Source organism: Panulirus ornatus, chromosome 11 (genome assembly GCF_036320965.1).
Source record: "Panulirus ornatus isolate Po-2019 chromosome 11, ASM3632096v1, whole genome shotgun sequence".
NCBI lineage: Eukaryota > Metazoa > Arthropoda > Malacostraca > Decapoda > Palinuridae > Panulirus > Panulirus ornatus.
In genome coordinates, this window is record NC_092234.1 from 17,391,061 (window position 1) to 17,406,546 (window position 15,486).

General features: G+C 38.9%; 1 protein-coding gene across 2 annotated transcripts in view; it reads left to right on the plus strand.

Annotated features, from left to right (window-relative positions):
• LOC139751341 (uncharacterized) overlaps positions 1 to 15,486 on the plus strand; it is a 144,929-nt gene that overhangs the window by 76,594 nt on the left and 52,849 nt on the right. The gene's annotated exons all lie outside the window — the stretch shown is intronic.

Sequence of the window (15,486 nt, forward strand, 5' to 3'; positions counted from 1 at the left end):
TCACTCATTCTCTCCATGTGCCCAAACCATTTCAAAACACCCTCTTCTGCTCTCTCAACCACGCTCTTTTTATTTCCACACACCTCTCTTACTCTTACGTTACTTACTCGATCAAACCTCCTCACACCACACATTGTCCTCAAACATCTCATTTCCAGCACATCCATCCTCCTGCGCACAACTCTATCCACAGCCCACGCCTCGCAACCATACAACATTGTTGGAACCACTATTCCTTCAAACATACCCATTTTTGCTTTCTGAGATAATGTTCTCGACTTCCACACATTCTTCAAGGCTCCCAGGATTTTCGCCCCCTCCCCCACCCTATGATCCACTTCCGCTTCCATGGTTCCATCCGCTGCCAGATCCACTCCCAGATATCTAAAACACTTTACTTCCTCCAGTTTTTCTCCATTCAAACTTACCTCCCAATTGACTTGACCCTCAACCCTACTGTACCTAATAACCTTGCTCTTATTCACATTTACTCTTAACTTTCTTCTTTCACACACACACACACACATATATATATATATATATATATATATATATATATATGTATATTTTTAAACTATTCGCCATTTCCCGCGTTAGCGAGGTAGCACTAAGAACAGAGGATTGGGCCTTTTTTGGAATATCCTCACCTGGCCCCCTCTGTTCCTTCTTTTGGAAAATTAAAAAAAAAAAAAAAAAAAAAACGAGAGGGGAGGATTTCCATCCCCCCGCTCCCTCCCCTTTTAGTCGCCTTCTACGACACGCAGGGAATACGTGGGAAGTATTCTTAATCCCCTATCCCCAGGGATAAGTAATTATATATAAATGAGGCAATTGTCATCAGAAATGTTTTCATAAATCAAAAATCATAGTGGTATACTGAAATAACAGCATATAAAAAAAAATGTGTCCAAAAAGAATATCAACTCTGACTGTGCTAGTTTATCTAAAATTGATCTCAAGTCCCATTATCTGCACTAAATAATAATAAGGTCCCTATCCTACAGTTGCTGTGCTTATCAGGGGATATGGTTGAAAGAGATAAGTACAAAAACAAGAATCAATTGAATTCATATTTCTTCCTTTTTTCTTTTTTTTAACAAACCTAACAATTTCTAAAACTGCTTAGTTCTGATAACATGGGGTTGTGGACAATATCATATTGGATTAATAGGCTCACTATAGCTATAAGGTAAGGCCTAGTATGTGGGGGCTGAATCAATGCTACTTTGCAGAGTGGCCTGCCTCTTGGTTGTATGAATATCCTATTTGTAAATTATCTAATAAGCAAAGTGTAACTTGTATTCAGCAAGTTGTGACAGGAGTTGGTCAACTAGTGATATTGTAGCTACTGCGCCACTCTATTTTCTTAAAAGAAGATTGCAGATCACCAAGCAAGTTTCTTGTAATTGTGTCAGGTTCAGAAAATTTGGAACCAACCAACATAGGAGAGATCCTTAGGTACTCCCCCCAAATACCCCACCCCCTCTTAAAAAACATATATATACATACAGAAAAGAATAACATTAATATTATTTTTACACATTCATGGTGGGGAATACAACTCGTTAAACTTTCTTTCCAAGTTGCTGACACAAAATTCAACCAAATATTAAGGGAAATATATTTCTTGTCATTTGCTTGGCATTGCAAATAAAGTGTAACCTTATACTCAATAATTCAGCTCTAAATCCCTATGTATATTTATGGTGCAACGTAGACTTCAAGATATCACCGATCTCTGGGTACTATGATAAGACTTCATTCAGTAGTTTCTCGGCATATTGAGCTACATTATAGCACTGAATTAACTCTTAAGAGAGAATTCCCTAAACATACACTTTATCATTATTTAATTACAATAAATACAACAATGTAACACTTGAGGTATTTGTATATTCAAATATCTCTCCAGCATATTAAACTCTTCCATATTTCCAAGAGTCCTGTCCTACTAACTCGGAGGCTGCCACATGATATCTGCAGACATTATAACAGTGGTCAAACTAGTTAACTAATAATAGTCTTCTGTATTAGATATATTATCCACTTCAAAAAATATGGTAACATACTCACCAACATTTAGTGATTCGGAGTGGCACATATATATATATATATATATATATATATATATATATATATATATATATATATATATATATATAAATATATATATATATATATATATATATATATATATATATATATATATATATATATATATATATATATATATATACTAGAGGAAGTAAAGTGTTTTAGATATCTGGGAGTGGATCTGGCAGCGGATGGAACCATGGAAGCGGAAGTGGATCATAGGGTGGGGGAGGGGGCGAAAATCCTGGGAGCCTTGAAGAATGTGTGGAAGTCGAGAACATTATCTCGGAAAGCAAAAATGGGTATGTTTGAAGGAATAGTGGTTCCAACAATGTTGTATGGTTGCGAGGCGTGGGCTATGGATAGAGTTGTGCGCAGGAGGATGGATGTGCTGGAAATGAGATGTTTGAGGACAATGTGTGGTGTGAGGTGGTTTGATCGAGTAAGTAACGTAAGGGTAAGAGAGATGTGTGGAAATAAAAAGAGCATGGTTGAGAGAGCAGAAGAGGGTGTTTTGAAACGGTTTGGGCACATAGAGAGAATGAGTGAGGAAAGATTGACCAAGAGGATATATGTGTTGGAGGTGGAGGGAACGAGGAGAAGTGGGAGACCAAATTGGAGGTGGAAAGATGGAGTGAAAAATATTTTGAGTGATCGGGGCCTGAACATGCAGGAGGGTGAAAGGAGGGCAAGGAATAGAGTGAATTGGATCGATGTGGTATACCGGGGTTGACGTGCTGTCAGTGGATTGAATCAGGGCATGTGAAGCGTCCGGGGTAAACCATGGAAAGCTGTGTAGGTATGTAAATTTGCGTGTGTGGACGTATGTATATACATGTGTATGGGGGTGGGTTGGGCCATTTCTTTCGTCTGTTTCCTTGCGCTACCTCACAAACGTGGGAGACAGCGACAAAGCAAAAAAAAAAAAAAAGAAAATATATATATATATATATATATATATATATATATATATATATATGCATGAAGTCTCCATGGTTGTTTAATTTGTTTATGGATGGGGTTGTTAGGGAGCTGAATGCAAGAGTTTTGGAAAGAGGGGCAAGTATGCAGTTTGTTGTGGATGAGAGAGCTTGGGAAGTGAGTCAGTTGTTGTTCGCTGATGATACAGTGCTGGTGGCTGATTCAGGTGAGAAACTGCAGAAGCTGGTGACTGAGTTTGGTAAGGTGTGTGAAAGAAGAAAGCTGAGAGTAAATGTGAAAAAGAGCAAGGTTATGAGGTACAATAGGGTTGAGGGACAAGTCAGTTTGGAGATAAGTTTGAATGGAGAAAAACTGGAGGAAGTGAAGTGTTTTAGATATCTGGGAGTGGATCTGGCAGCAGATGGAACCATGGAAGTGGAAGTGAATCATATAGTGGGGAAGGGGGCGAAAGTTCTGGGAACATTGAAAAATGTATGGAAGTCGAGAACATTATCTTGGAAAGCAAAAATGGGTATGTTTGAAGGAATAGTGGTTCCAACAATGTTATATGGTTGCGAGGCATGGGCTGTAGATAGAGTTGTGCAGAGGAGGGTGGATGTGCTGGAAATGAGATGTTTGAGGACAATAAGTGGTGTGAGGTGGTTTGATGGAGTAAGTAATGAAAGGGTAAGAGAGATGTGTGATAATAAAAAGAGTGTGGTTGAGAGAGCAGAAGAGGGTGTTTTTAAATGGTTTGGTCACATGGAGAGAATGAGTGAGGAAAGATTGACAGAGGATATATTTGTCAGAGGTGGAGGGAATGAGGAGAAGTGGGAGACCAAATTGGAGGTGGAAAGATGGAGTGAAAAAGATTTTGAGTGATCGGGGACTGAACATGCAGGAGGGTGAAGGTTGTGCAAGGAATAGAGTGAATTGGAACGATATGGTATACTAGGGTCGACGTGCTGTCAGTGAATTGAACCAGGGCATGTGAAGCATCTGGGGGTAAACCATGGAAAGTTTTTTGGGTCCTGGATGTGGAAAGGGAGCTGTGGTTTCGGTGCATTATACATGACAGCTAGAGACTGAGTGTGAACGAATGTGGCCTTTGTTGTCTTTTGTTAGCGCTGCCTCGTGCACATGCGGGGAGAAGGCGTTGTCATTTCATGTGTGGCGAGGTGGTGACGGGAATTATGTACATGTGTATATAGGTATATGTCTATGTGTGTATGTATAAGTATACGTTGAGATGAATAGGTATGTATATGTGCGTGTGTGGACGTGCATGTATATACATGTGCAAGTAATTGGGTTGGGCCATTCTTTCATCTGTTTCCTTGCGCTACCTCGCTAACGCGGGAGACAGCGACAAAGTATAATAAATAAATAGAAGATATATTTACATTTATTTTATTTATTTTGCTTTGTCGCTGTCTCCCGTGTTTGTGAGGTAGCGCAAGGAAACAGACGAAAGAAATGGCCCAACTCACCCCCATACACATGTATATACACACACGTCCACACACGCAAATATACATACCTATACATCTCAATGTACACATATATATACACACACAGACACATACATATATACCCATGCACACAATTCACACTGTCTGCCTTTATTCATTCCCATTGCCACCTCGCCACACATGGAATACCATCCCCCTCCCCCCTCATGTGTGTGAGGTAGCGCTAGGAAAAGATAACAAAGGCCTCATTCGTTCACACTCAGTCTCTAGCTGTCATGCAAATAATGCCCGAAACCACAGCTCCCTTTCCACATCCAGGCCTTACACAGCTTTCCATGGTTTACCCCAGACGCTTCATATGCCCTGATTTAATCCACTGACAGCACGTCAACCCTGGTATACCACATCGATCCAATTCACTCTATTCCTTGCCCGCCTTTCACCCTCCTGCATGTTATGGCCCCGATCACTCAAAATCTTTTTCACTCCATCTTTCCACCTCCAATTTGGTCTCCCACTTCTCTTCGTTCCCTCCACCTCCGACACATATATCCTCTTGGTCAATCTTTCCTCACTCATTCTCTCCATGTGCCCAAACCATTTCAAAACACCCTCTTCTGCTCTCTCAACCACGCTCTTTTTATTTCCACACATCTCTCTTACCCTTACATTACTTACTCGATCAAACCACCTCACACCACACATTCTCCTCAAACATCTCATTTCCAGCACATCCACCCTCCTGCACACAACTCTATCCATAGCCCACGCCTCGCAACCTTACAACATTGTTGGAACCACTATTCCTTCAAACATACCCATTTTTGCTTTCCGAGATAATGTTCTCGACTTCCACACATTCTTCAAGGCTCCCAGGATTTTCGCCCCCTCCCCCACCCTATGATTCACTTCCGCTTCCATGGTTCCATCCGCTGCCAGATCCACTCCCGGATATCTAAAACACTTTACTTCCTCCAGTTTTTCTCCATTCAGACTTACCTCCCAATTGACTTGACCCTCAACCCTACTGTACCTAATAACCTTGCTCTTATTCACATTTACTCTTAACTTTCTTCTTTCACACACTTTACCAAACTCAGTCACCAGCTTCTGCAGTTTCTCACTTGAATCAGCCACCAGCACTGTATCATCAGCGAACAACAACTGACTCACTTCCCAAGCTCTCTCATCCACAACAGACTTCATACTTGCCCCTCTTTCCAAAACTCTTGCATTCACCTCCCTAACAACCCCATCCATAAACAAAATTAAACAACCATGGAGACATCACACACCCCTGCCGCAAACCTACATTCACTGAGAACCAATCACTTTCCTCTCTTCCTACACATACACACACACACACATATATATATATATATATATATATATATATATATATATATATATATATATATATATATATAAAAGCACAAGAGAATGTTCAAGGAGGGGAGGTAGTCTATAGATAGGAAGGGAACTGATGAACTGTGGAGGCTGTGGATAGGGAGAGAACTGATGAACTGTGGAGGCTGTGGATAGGGAGAGAACTGATGAACTGTGGCGGCTGTGGATAGGGAGAGAATTGATGAAACCTAGGGATACAAATGATGAAAATGTTTGAGGAAACACTGGGATCAGATGCAATGGTAGCATTCTAATAATGGGAATGGTGTGAATGAAAATGTTGGTTTCACTTGATGACTGAACTTGGAGTGCTGAGTGAAAAATTATGAAGTGCTTATGTAAATGTGAAGGTTCATGTTTCACTGAAGCATACTGCACATGGGTTAAGGATGTGTTTTGGTGCTTTTAGAAAGATTATATACCCTTCCTTCCCCTTAGAAATGAGAGTTAGAAATGATAGTTATATTTATATTTATTTATTATGCTTTGTTGCTGTCTCCTGCGTTAGCGAGGTAGCGCAAGGAAACAGACGAAAGAATGGCCCAACCCACCCACATATGTATATACATACACGTCCACACACACACATACATACCTATACATTTCAACGTATACATATATATACTTACACCGACATATACATATATACACATGTACATAATTCATACTTGCTACCTTTATTCATTCCCGTCACCACCCCGCCACACATGAAATGACAACCCCCTCCCCCGCATGTGCGTGAGGTAGTGCTATGAAAAGAAAACAAAGTCCACATTTGTTTACACTCTGTCTCTAGCTGTCATGTATAATGAACTGAAACCATAGCTCCCTTTCCACATCCAGGCCCCACAAAGCTTTCCATGGCTTACCCCAGATGCTTCACGTGCCCTGGTTCAATCCATTGACAGCACGTCAACCCCGGTATACCACATCATTCCAATTCACTCTCTTCTTTACACGCCTTTTACCCTCTTGCATGTTCAGGCCCCAGTCGCTCAAAATAGTTATATTAGAATAAATTTATTGGTTTTGTGATTTTTGTGTAGTGCAGTGTTTTCTGCATTAACAGTTGAGTAGCTCATACAGAACCTTCAAACACACAGTAGTACTTTATCATCTTCATACACTTGACTACAAGTATCATGCACTCATAGCCTGCTGATTTTCAGGTCAAGAAGGCTTAAGAGAAAATTCCTGTTTTTGCATGAGTCTGAATTATAGCTTGAGAATGATGTTCAGTAAACAGAAATGGGTTTCTTTTTTAGGGGGAGGGCATATTTTAAGTGGAACAGACTGTTGAGAGTGACTAGTGTAAAATTAAGGAGTATAAAGATATTAAATGAATAAGAGTAATACCGTTAGGGGTGAGAGGCTTTAATGACTACCTGAAGTATGAAGGAGAGTAAATCTTTGAAGTTATGATTATTATCAGATGGATGTGCTGTATTACTTTAGTTTTCATTGTTTTTCAATATAGAGTTTTTAGCGTGCATAATGAGTTAAAGATTTCAGTAGCGCTGGAAGAGGGTGGCACTGGGTGACATGTAGCACATAAAACTAATAGTTTGCTTTCCTGTGTGTGTGATAAATGAGCATTTTTGAACATTACTGGATAAAGAAACAAATTTACAACTGCTGCCTATATAGTTCTTTTGAGAGGTTAGTAGATTTTTTTATTTGATCCTGTTCTTACCTGGATTTATAATATGAAATATTTATTTATGTTGAGAAATTTTGCTTCATACAGACTTCTGTACATTGTATGAGGATTTGTTTTATGTCTGTTTCTCAATTTTTGTTTTTTTGTGCTAATTCATGCAGGTAATAAATTGTCCAAATAACTCATTTTGCTTCCAAAGTTTTTAAAAACTTGGTATTATAGTAGGTATACAAGAGGGAGGAGACATTTATTCAGACATGCTTTTTATACAGAATTATATTAAGCCAAGTGTAAGTAGTGATGATGTGTAATTTGAATTGATTGTTCAACTGTGTACATCATAATACAAATGTAATAGGTTATGAATTGTATTCTAGTTTTTATATGAATTTTATAAAGTCAGTGTGATCATATATGTGATTATATTTGATATATTATTTATATAGTTAATAATGAAAAGGGTGAGAGTTTCATCCTTGAGGGAAGATAATGATTAACAAGGATTCTGGATAAAAAGATTTAGTATTTCATTACAGTTCCCATAAAAGAGGAATGCATCTTGAGAAAATCTATTTTTTTTGTGTGTAAGAAGGGATGTTTTCCTTTTGAAAGTTGGATAGGTGCATCTGAGGCAAATGCATTATCGTAGTTTTAGTCACCCATCTGAATGAACAAAACACTTTTGCTATATAAGGTGAGATTTGTATGATTCTCATCTTCAATTCCTTTATTTATTATATTTTGTCGCTGTCTCCCGCGTTAGCGAGATAGCGCAAGTAAACAAATGAAAGATTGGCCCAACCCACTCACATACACATGTATATACATACACATCCACCCCTGCATGTGTGGACGTGTATGTATATACATGTGTATGTGGGTGGGTTGGGCCATTCTTTCGTCTGTTTCCTTGCGCTACCTCGCTAACGCAGGAGACAGCAACAAAGCAAAATAAATAAATAAATAATAATCCACACACGCAAATATACATACCTATACATCTCAACGTATACATATATATACACACACAGACATATACATATATACACATGCACAAAATTCATACTGTCCACCCCTATTCATTCGCTTCGCCACCCCACCACACATGAAATGACAACCCCATCCCCTGCATGTGCGCTAGGTAGCACTAGGAAAAGACAACAAAGGCCACATTCGTTAACACTGTCTCTAGCTGTCATGTATAATGCACTGAAACCACAGCTCCCTTTCCACATCCAGGCCCCACAAAACTTTCCATGGTTCACCCCAGACGCTTCACATGCCCTGGTTCAATCCATTGACAGCACGTCGACCCCGGTATACCACATCGTTCTAATTCACTCTATTCCTTGCAAGCCTTTCACCTTCGTGCATGTTTAGGCCCCGATCACTCAAAATCATTTTCACTCCATCTTTCCACCTCCAATTTGGTCTCCCACTTCTCCTCGTTCCCTACACCTCTGACACATATATCCTCTTTGTCAATCTTTCCTCACTCATTCTCTCCATGTGACCATACCATTTCAAAACACCTCTTTTTATGACCACACATCTCTCTTACCCTTTCATTTCTTACTCGATCAAACCACTTCACACCTCATATTGTCCTCAAACATCTCATTTCCAGCACATCCACCCTCCTCTGCACATCTCTATCTATAGACCAAGCCTCGCAACCATATAACATTGTTGGAACCACTATTCCTTCAAACATACCCATTTTTGCTTTGCAAGATAATGTTCTCGACTTCTACACATTTTTCAACACTCCCAGAACTTTTGCCCCCTCCCCCACCCTATGATTCATTTCTGCTTCCATGGCTCCATCCACTGCCAAATCCACTCCCAGATATCTAAAATACTTCACTTCCTCCAGTTTTTCTTCATTTAAACTTACCTCCCAATTGACTTGTCCCTCAACCCTACTGTACCTAATAGCATTGCTCTTATTCGCACTTACTTTCAGCTTTCTTCTTTCACACACTTTACCAAACTCAGTCACCAGCTTCTGCAGTTTCTCACCCGAATCAGCCACCAGCGCAGTATCATCAGCGAAGAACAACTGACTCACTTCCCAAGCTCTCTCATCCACAACAGACTGCATACTTGCCCCTCTTTCCAAAACTCTTGCATTCACCTCCCTAACAACCCCATCCATAAGCAAATTAAACATCCATGGAGACATCACGCACCCCTGCCACAAACCAACATTCACTGAGAACCAATCACTTACTTCTCTTCCTACACGTACATATGCCTTACATCCTCGATGAAAACTTTTCACTGCTTCTAACAACTTACCTCCCTCACCATATATTCTTAATACCTTCCACAGAGCATCTCTATCAACTCTATCGTATGCCTTCTCCAAGTCCATAAATGCTACATACAAATCCATTTGCTTTTCTAAGTATTTCTCACATACATTCTTGAAGGCAAACAGCTGATCCACACATCCTCTACTACTTCTGAAACCACACTGCTCTTCCCAAATCTGATGCTTTGTACATGCCTTCACCCTCTCAATCAATACCCTCCCATATAATTTCCTAGGAATACTCAACAAACTTATACCTCTGTAATTTGAGCACTCACTCTTATCCCCTTTGCCTTTGTACATTGGCACTATGCAAGCATTGTATATCTTTTTCTGCTTGAAAAGAAATCATATGATGGGTTTGACAAAGAGGTTTTATGGATGATGTTATGATTACTGTATATGGTGATGGGGGAAGCAACTAAATGCAGTTACGAGTTTGTGCCGAGAAAGTAAGGAAAGGAGGAGGATGGGTGGTTTTAGGGAAAGGTGGGTCTGGGTCATTGGTATGTGACGTCACAATGGCTTTCAAATTTGTTTGTGGATGGGTTGGTGAGGGAAATGTTCTTGGAATGAAGGGTGCATTTACAAAATGGTGGGGTAGGCCAGGCCAGGGAGATGAGTCAGTTGATGTTTTCAGATGACGTGGCTTTTATAGTTACTCATTTTTGTTATATGGGGAGCGAGTTCTACACTCATAGGCCTCTTGTATGAAGAAGTGCTCTCTAATCTGGAGTTGTTTTAGCTCTACATTGTTTCTGAGTTAGGTTGAAAATGGCCTGACTTATCAGCTCTCTCAAGCTTACTTCAAAATTTGATGCATTTTCCCTGTGGTGCAGTGATGGTTCACTTTTCTTCTTTTACAGGTATTACTTGGTTTTTGCTTCCAAGAGCAGGCTGCTTTAGTTAAACCATGCAATACTCAACAGTGTGCAGCATCACATGATCACCATGTTGCTGTTGGGAACTCAAGGGTGGACCGTTTTGAGAACTGTTTCTTTTCCTAAACCTCAAAACTTTGGCACTCACTTCCCTCTCATTTCTTTCCCAATAACTATGACCTTGTACTTTTTAAAAAACAGGTTTCTCACTTCCTCCAAAATTCATAAATACTTATCCTTGTTTCTCCTTTTTCCCTTTCATTATCCTGTTTATATTTCAATTAAGGCCTGTTCATGATGTGGACTTTTGTCCATGACTAGAGCTTCCAACATTGAAAAGAGTATATTTTTTATTTCTAAAATCTCTTGTCAGCATAGATTGAACCTGTATACTCTGTACTTTTTAGTCTTTGCATCTACTAATCATAAGTATCCTTAATTGCTCAACCTCAAACTCCATATTAATCTCTACAACTTTACTTGATTCCCTTTGTCCCTCTTTTTCATTAACCCCAGGTCTTTCTTCAGCTGCATCAGTCGTCATGCACTGAGTTTGTTGAACAGACCCAGAAATTGATTCTCCTCCTCACCCAATGTTTTCAGGAGTTTCTGCACTCTGTGTACACATTTGCTTTTTTTTTTTACTAGTCTCTAGGGCATCCAGAAAAGACCATCTAACTATGCTTGTCAGTTATTTCTCCCTTCCTCAGTGTGTGCATATGTGTAATTATCTAATTGTACAGTATGTGAAGGATGCTCTTAATTTGTGGAGCCTTATGTTTGAAAACCAAGATTAATATCAAAAAATTTTTTAATACTTTTACATACTTCTCTGCATTTAGAGGTTGATCATTTAGCTAGTTTCATGCCTCCTCAATCCTGTTGCCAAAAGTATGTTTTTCCATTGTTATTAACTGCATTCTTACTTACTTTGGTGCTGTGCTATCTTTATAATCTGTCATTTTTAACAATGCTTCATGAGCTTTACTTGAAAAGCTTGTACTTTGTTACCAGGTCTCCCCTTTTGCTTCCTTCTTTCAGCATGGGTGAATTATGACTAATAGCCTCTTTCCCCATGGTTCATTTCCAGTACTTCAGGTACAGTCTTTGTTGCCTGCTGTTTGAGCTTCTCTAGGGGATGAGTGTGCATCCTTTAGTAGCCTCACCAAATTGGTGTATTGTTTTCTAGTTTGGATATAATTCATTTGGCCTTCTTTCTACCTACCTTCTCCAACCATAATGACTAAGCCAGAAATAGACAGTACTTGCCTGGCTTCTTCCTCTCGTACTTTTAGAAAGTCATAGTGTTGGAGTGGAGGATTTCAGGTTATTCACTCCTACCATTTGTTGTTTGTTTTCTGGGACATGCAGATCAAATGCATACAGCATCATGGCTCACTCATGCAAATGCACAACCCATGTCTATCATTTTGAAAGTGAAACATGAATGTCCACACTTGAGATACGTTCTTCTTACCTGTTCTCATCACAAACCAAGTTGATTTTGTCATGTGAGACTACAGGTCACACCACCATCACACACTAAACAGCACTGTTGAACCTGATTTGAAATTTTCACACTTGCATGCTCATATGAAATATCTGTAGCCTTCATTTCTCTTGCTTCATCTGTCCATCTCCTTCAAGATCTCCCTCTTCTTGTACCTAGAATTTGTCACAGCTGTATGCTCATATAGAATATCTGTAACCATTTATTTTACTTCATTCATCTCCTTCAAGATCTCCCTCTTCTCCTTGTACCTTCAACTCTGCTACTGTATATCTTCTAAACTAAGTTTTTAATTACTGTTGTCTTTTCATGACCATGCCATCCCAAAATTCTTTCACCCATGTGTTTTTGTAATGGTTTCTTGAAACCATATGTCTTCACTTTATTTTGTGCTCCATCTCTCCTAATTCCAACTGTACCATGTAAGTTATCCACCTTAAATGCTCTTATTTCTCACCTATTGAGACTAGTATAAGCTCTTATCTTGCACTCATTCATCAGAGCTGGAACAAATGGTTTACCGTGCATGCTTCATACACATTTTAGCTCTTCAGTACTTTGCATTTGCCAGAGCATTCCATACCAAACTCCCTTCCCCAAAACTGAACTCCTTTATTGCAGAAAGCATATACTCCTAATCCCCATATGATGAAAGCTCTAATAGCAGGGTTTTGTGCTTTTGGCACTTGAGAATTAGGGCACAAGTTTGTATGATAACATGTAAGACCTCATAGTTGTGACAAATTTGGAAAAGAAAATTTCCTTTAAATTTTGATTGTGCTGTGTGATATTCTATTATTGTAATCATGTAACACTTCAGAATACTTCAAGGCATTTTTTTAATCATAGTGCATATTATGGTTTCACAGCAATATATGTCACCCACTTACTGGCAGTTACCTTTTAAGCAAGTCTAGGCTTTGGTCAGCATTTATGCCGACTTTGGTTTGTCTTCAATTGTACCCATTTTTTCTTGCCTCCAAATTAAGTGCAGCCTTTCTATTATGGCTACCGAGAGTAATAATGGTACAAAAAGGAATAGATTTGATGTGAAATTAGAGGTGCTTAGGTGGTTTGATGCTGGTGAGAAACATAGTTTTATAGCCAAGTCCACCACTACCTTAAAACTTTATTACATTTTATGGTAATTTTTTACTGAATATTGTCTAAATTATCTGGTGTAAGTTAGCAGGAAGTAGTGCACAGGTTTAGTTGTTGCACGTGTTGAGATATCCCTCATTTTAGCTCCTTATGCAATACCTTCTCATACGCCTCGGTTCAAGCTTAATGAATGTGGCATTTATGGTGGGTATGTCGATAGTTCATTGTTGGAGGTAGAATATTGGAATGTATCTGTACACATCTACCACCTCTGGTAGTGTTATGAATTAAATCAAGGTTAACTCATCTCATGGAACATTCAAACCAGCCAGAACTTTAAAATTTTCAGTGGTTGATGATTTACCTTCTTTAATTTGTCTTTAAAGATATTCCTAGCTTTCTCTTGAATTATTTCTGTTCTTGAAGGAATTCTTTGGTTTTGATCTTTGGTCCAGAGACTCGGTAAAATTACTATTTACTATTTTCTACATCTGTAGACTACTTTGTGCAAGACTATTTTCTGACCATCTGTCTTTATTTTGTTTTGAAACTTCCTTACAGCATTCACACTAGATTCAGCTAAACCCATTGAATCAGTAATATCAAATACCCACTCACCTTGCTTAAGATTACTGACGTGTTATAAGCCTCTGTTTGTGACATCTGAACATAATACAGAAACATGTAATGCATAATTTTTTGTTTGTCCATAATATTATAGATGATGAATATAACATATACCAGTAACAGGTTAAGTAAGATATGCATGGCATGATATAATAACGACACTCACATAGATGACCCCCAACTTATGATGGTTCGACTCACATTTTTTTTACTTAATGATGGTGAGATATTCAACACTTTATTGTAAAATAGGCTTTGTGTTAGATGATTTTGGCCAACTGTAGGCTGATATAAGTGTTCTGAGAATGATTAAGGTAGGTTAGATGTACTGTATTAAATGTATTTTTGACACGATATTTTCACCTTACGATGGGTTTCTTGGATGTAACCACATCGTAAGTCAAGGAGCCTCTGTACAAGTATGTAATCTTATGTTTCAAATTTTAATATTTGACTTTGTTATTTCTTCAGACCATTAATTTACATTTTTTTTTCGGCATCATCTAGCAGAGGTACAAAGTAGGGATCTACTTCTTTGTCAGAGTCATCACTATGGGCAGCAGTAGCACCGTACAGCCCTGCCTTGAATGTTGTATAGTCTCTGGGGAAAAAACCCAATGATTACTGTTTAATATGAGGCTTTTTATGTCATCTTATTTGTGGACATATCCTATTACACACCTGTGGCAGGAATATCATATGTCTAGCAGCATAGTATGGTATTAGCAATCAGTCAACATGATTTTCTGCCTCAACTACCCTGTGGTATTGAGTGGAGTGGTACAGTATTTTTCCTTGCTCTCCTTACATACAGAGATATTCTTGCTGTTTCTGTTCTGGGTGATATTTCTCATCTACCAGTCACTAACCATGGACCCTAAGAAATCATCCTAGGAAAAAGTGGCCTTGGGTCTTTCTTGGAAGCGAGTAGATATGTCAAAAGGCGAAATTTCAAGACATACTGGTACAATCAAGTTCACTGTCTGGACACTTATGTTTTCTTCTTTCCATGGTCATCCCTTCCTAAAAAGCTGGGTCAGGTCAACATAGGAAGACTGGAAAGGCAACTGATACCTGATAAAATGTGATGTATGGAAAAACCCATTCCTATTATGTTTATCATTAACCTGACTGGTTGACTTAGGTCTACCAGAAATTGTCCTGATGGTGAACTCATCCCTGCCAGTACATCTTGAAATTTCACTTGTAGACACATTGTCTTGCTTCAAAGCAATAATGCAGGCCTTGTCTTCTTGGAACAACTTAGAACTTATGGTTAGTTACTGATTGGGGAAAAATATCACCCATAACAGATATATAGAAAATGTTACCAAACACAAAGACAGCGAGCAAAAGTTGCACCTCTCCACTCCCAATACTATGGGGTAATTTAGGCAGCAAGTCATGCCATCCAAAATCTGATATTGTACCATGTTGCCAAACATATGATAGTCCCACCAGTATTGAATAATAGGATGTTTCAAATAAAATGTGAT